The 5,472-nt window shown below is 37.9% G+C and overlaps 2 pseudogenes; one reads left to right on the top strand and one right to left on the bottom strand.

Moving 5' to 3' along the window:
• Window positions 1-466: 466 nt before the first annotated feature.
• On the bottom strand, window positions 467-1,991 carry LOC125583035 (annotated as a pseudogene).
• Window positions 1,992-2,158: 167 nt separating this feature from the next.
• LOC125583034 lies at window positions 2,159-5,013 on the top strand (annotated as a pseudogene).
• The last annotated feature ends 459 nt before the right edge of the window (window positions 5,014-5,472 follow it).

The raw sequence follows: 5,472 nt of genomic DNA, 5'->3' as shown, positions 1-5,472 counted from the left end.
AGTTATTCAATTGTTTTTCTTAAGCTATCCAGTAGAGGTAACTAATTCCTCGCCTAAGAAGTTAAGTGTGAGTTAATGTTCAAAAAAAGAAGAAGTTAAGTGTGATTCTTGCATTACTTGACACGAAACACTTCTACACATTTATTGATATGATATCTGCGTATTTTACACGTATATTATATATTACAAAATTTTGACAAAGTAGATATTTAATTTTATTCCATGATTTAAAATCTATAAATCCATGTGGAACTCTAGTTGTCACCTTAGTCTATACCTTTGTTAAGTTATCCAACAAAGTTAATTTATTGTCTTGCTAATGCTATATATACGTATGTTTCTTTATGTAAGAGCATAATTATCCCTAGAACCCATTAGGATCTCTTAATAATTTTTTTAGTAATAAATGTTAGTTAAGAACCTTAAAGAGACACCTACTTTTTAACCTCCATTGCTAGTTTCTTAATTAAGGGTTAAGAAATTGTTTTTGATTGTTTAGAATAGAGAAATTGTTTTTGATTATTTACAAGATAGAATAAGAATGAAGAACATGCGAAGTAGAATGAAGAATAAAAGCTATCTATACAAGTTTGTGAATTACCTTGAATATATACAAGTTTGTCTCTGCATCAAATCCTCCTGTGAACTAAACATACAACAAATAAACAGATTTATTAAGAGTTTGGCTTCAAGCTCTGCAGATACTCTCTTCATATACTTCATTGCTAGTTTCACAGACGCCATTTTTATCTGAAAATCACATTTGTAAACGCTACACACTTGAATACAAACTTCCATATTCCAAAATTTCTATTTGCACAAACTTTCACCATGTAAACACGCAAAACAGAAAACACAATAATAGAGTGAAGACAAACCAATCTTCTTACATTGTCCTGCCTGTGCCAGCCAGCAACAATTCACTTTAATCAAAGAATGGGGACCATAACAATTGTTGTTTCTATTATCTTCTTCATTCATCACACTACTCGGCTACTCCAATCAAATAGTAAGTAGTGACCACAAGTAACTAGCTAAATCAAACCATTACCGATTAGTACATATACTAAGCGTGACCAAAGAGGTACTACACTAAATGTGTTTCTGTGACTAAGTATACCTGAGAATGAGCTTGTCCCAGTTCTGGAAACCGGCATTGATAAGGTTCTCAACAGTGACAACCATGTGGCTCTCTTTCCTCCCTGTAAGCAAGAAAACTTTGTACCCCAAATCTATAACTCGTTGATAAAGCTTCAAGCTTGGTGCTATAGCTGGTGCCACTCCTCTCTCAACCCACTTATTAAACTCTGAGTGATCAAACACCTCAACCCTGCAACATTGTTCGGTAGTGAGTAACAAGATTAAGAAACTAAACTTTGAGATTGAGGAAACGTGTACCCAAAGCCATGGTCGAAGTAATAGGGAAGATTGGACAGGAGAGTCTCGTCGATGTCGAAAATCCACGCATCCTTGCCGTCGCGCGGCGGAGAAATCGACGGTGCTCGCGAAGACGGAAGCCTCTTCAGAGACTCTCTCTCAAGATCGGCGACGTAGCCTTTACCCAACACGTAGTCCTTGACGTAATCGGTGCACTCCGCCGGAATCGTGCTCCACGGGGCGAGGTTGTTGGTCTCCGCCGCGAATCTCCAGCTCGTGCAATGCAAATTGACCTCGTCTCCGGCGACTCTCTTAGGCTCTTCCGACGGGTACTTGAGAATCGACGACGGTAATGGTTTCGAGCATCCAATCAACAGGAATCTGGAAGGTCTTAAACTTTGTAGCAGCTGATTCCTTCAGTTCCTTAATCAAACCTGCAATTGATTTGTCTGGTAATCGGATGAAAATCTCCCTGATGATCTCTGGAGGAAGTTCGAAAGATTCCGGTGAGGTTTCCTTCATGATCTTATGACAACCCGTCCCGTGGGACCCAGGCTCACAGCGCTGCAGCGCACCGACCCCAACCCCTCCATTATGGGAACTACCTGCCCCATAATTAGGTTGTTGGTGAGATTCGAACCCCCGACCTCACCCTTTAACAGCCTTCCCACAAGACAAGCTGTCACCAATTGATCTGCAGGTTCAATTGGTGACAGCTTGTCTTGTGGGAAGGCTGTTAAAGGGTGAGGTCGGGGGTTCGAATCTCACCAACAACCTAATTATGGGGCAGGTAGTTCCCATAATGGAGGGGTTGGGGTCGGTGCGCTGCAGCGCTGTGAGCCTGGGTCCCACGGGGCGGGTTGTTACAGATCTATTCTCTCCCCTGTCTCCTCTTCGTCGCCTCAATTACTGCGTAGAGAGAGAGAGAGCGCATAAAAACGACGCTCTGCCCATTGATCTTGCTCGATGGGTTTCGACCCTTTCCTTCCAACGGAGAACACTAGAAGACAGAGACGCCAAAGAGAAGAAAAGAAAGAAAGAAAAGAAAAAAAAAAAAAAACTTTAATTAGGAGGCTGACACGTGGCTTTAAAACCCCACTAATAATCCATCACCAAACATCCCAATTAAAGGATTGGTAATACATCTTTTCTTTTTTTTCTTATTTAATTTTAATCATTTTTTCCCCTAAGAAACCCATTAGGGATCAGGGTTAATGATGGTCTTTCGTTTCCATGCACTGAAGATGCTATTATTATCCCTGTGGACCTTACTTGTCACCTCTGTTAAATTATTCAAATTGGTAATTGTTAAGTTATCAAATAGAGTCAAATCCCTTGTGTTACTAGTTGTGTGTGTTTATACAGTTAACACTCAACACTTTTATGTTATGTGCACATGTCACTTACGTGATTTTTCCTCTTGGCTCCGGGCTTGCCCCTTATTTATCTAGGTTGAGATTCCAACCGTCTCTTCACTTTGAGAAACAATGGCATCAATAACCACTGATGAATGTCAATATCTAATCTTAATCCTCTTATGTTTATTCGCATTCCTCTGTTTTATTCTCTTCTTCACAAAACCAACACATAGCGTCAGTTTGCCTCCAAGCCCTCCTTCTCTTCCAATTATCGGCCATCTTCACCATCTCCTCTTTTTCATATTCAACAAGCGTTCTTTTTACATTTTTTGATATTTTACCCCACGAGTTTTGACATTCGCTCTCTTCCAAATATGGAACTCTCCTCTTTCTCCGAGCTTCTTTCTTCCCCATCATACTCGTCTCTTCAGCTTCTGTAGCCTACGAGATCTTTACGGCCCACGACGTGAACATTTCGTCTCGCAACCTCCCTACGAACGAGGGATCCTCCCTTTTCGATACTTCTGGATTCGTTACCGCACCTTATGGAGGTTACTTTAAGTTCATGAAGAAACTCATTGTTACAAAGCTGCTGGGACCCAACGCACAAGTCCAGTCTCGAAGCATCCGTGCAGATGAGCTAGAACGGTTACGTGGGATCCTGCTCGATAAGGGGAGGAAGAAGGAGAGCGGTGACATTAACAAGGAAACGAGAAAGCTTGTCGGAAACATCGTTGCCAGGATGACAATGGGAGGGAGTTTTACAGAGGAGAACGGTGATATAGAGAGTATCCAAAGTTTGGTTGCCAAGGCAAATGCTTCGAAGATAAAGACGGCCTTATCAATTTTGATTTTCGGACAGCTTGAGAAGCTTGGAATTTCATGGTTCAAGAAAAGAACGGTTTTCAAAAAATTCGACAGGCTGTTAGAGAGGTTTCTTATGGAACACAAAGAAAAACCAAACAGGGATCGACGTATTGATATGATGGACGTGTTGTTAGCAGTTTCTGAAGATGAAAACGCAGAATACAAGATCACTAGGAATAACATCAAGTCGTTTTTGGTGGTAAATGTTTCATCACATGATTTTTTTAATACAAAACTTGAATCAATACTCCTAGGTTTTTGGAATGGAACGCTGTGGAATAATCAATTCCATTAATTTAATTTTTTTTTTACCATATAATATGAATGAAATGAAATGTTCATTCCATCAATTCCAAAAAATCTAAACAAAATACAAAACAAGAAATTCCATAAGAATTTTGATAAACAATAAATATAATAAATATATTCCATTTTTCTATACTACATCCTGTTCATTTTATTCTATTCCTCTCATTTTTTTATTTATTTACCAATTACATCCAAAATATAACAAACGCGTGTTCAATTGCAGGAGCTATTTTTTTGGAGGCATTGATACCTCGGTGACCTCAGTACAGTGGACAATGGCAGAGATCATTAACAACCCCATTATTGCTGAGAGAATGAGTGAATAAATTGATTCCGTTGTAGGGAAATCAAGGTTAATTCAAGAAACGGATCTGCCAAACCTCCCTTAATTGCAAGCGGTCATCAAGGAAGCCCTAAGATTGCACCCAACAGCGCCTATCATACCAAGGGAATTCAATCAAGGATGTACGGTAGCCGGTAGGAGGGTTCTTCGTACCAGAGAAGAATGTTGTAATGAGAGATCCAAATGTATGGGAAAATCCTCTTGAGTTCAAGCCAGAGAGGTTTCTAACTTCTTCAAGTTCAGGGCAAGAAGAGGAGAGGAAAAGGCAAGCACTGAAGTACCTTCCTTTTGGTAGCGGAAGAAGAGGATGTCCTGCATCAAGTCTAGCTTATATGATAGTTGGAACAACAATAGGAATGATGGTGCAGTGCTTTGACTGGAGTATCAAAGGAGAGAAGGTCAACATGGATGAGTGCTTTAAAGAATTCACCCGAGCCATGGCTTATCCTCTTACCTTCACTCCTGTTACTCGAATATCCACCTTTGACTTGGAAAATTCACTGAATTTGCAGATCATAATAATGATTATTGATATAGTAGATCTTTAGAAAGTAGAAAAAATAACTCGGTCTATGGATTATTCATCTTTTCCACGTACTTTCAGACATAATCTTTACCGTTTGGTTGTAACCTCTTGTTTAGTGTCTAAAACTATTGAAGGTTGATTGTTTGTGGTTTTTGAATTGGTTTTTGGTTTTAGTTTTTCCAAAAACTAGTTTCAAGCCATTCAAGATTTTGTCAAAATAGTTTCCCAGTAAAATAGGGAATCTGGTTTTTGAGTCTCCTATGCAATTAAAAGGAAAAACCAGAATCTGTATTTTTGGAGTTTTCTCTATCAAACCTACGGCAATTGTTTTAAAAGTAATTTGTTTATGGTTTATTTTGTTAATAATTCAGGTACAATATATCTATATTTATTCAACACATTATTAATATTGATATTTCTTACGTGAAGATATGCCTCCTTGATAAACAAATATTTCTTTTTATTTGTAAGAGCCACATTTATTTAACAAAAAGACATGAAAAAAAATCTTATAAATAATAATATTCTTTAAAACTATAATTTATTCAATTATAATAAAATTAATAATTATAATTAATACAAAATATTAATTAAGACATTATAGTGTACATCAAAGGTTATGAGAAGTATTTATTTATTTACTAAATAAATATTTATAATTGACTGATTATCTAGTTTAGTTGAATAATTAA

Source organism: Brassica napus, chromosome C3, assembly GCF_020379485.1.
Source record: "Brassica napus cultivar Da-Ae chromosome C3, Da-Ae, whole genome shotgun sequence".
NCBI classification, from domain to species: domain Eukaryota; kingdom Viridiplantae; phylum Streptophyta; class Magnoliopsida; order Brassicales; family Brassicaceae; genus Brassica; species Brassica napus.
Note: the sequence above shows the minus strand (reverse complement) of the source record. Positions and strands in the feature narration are given on the sequence as shown.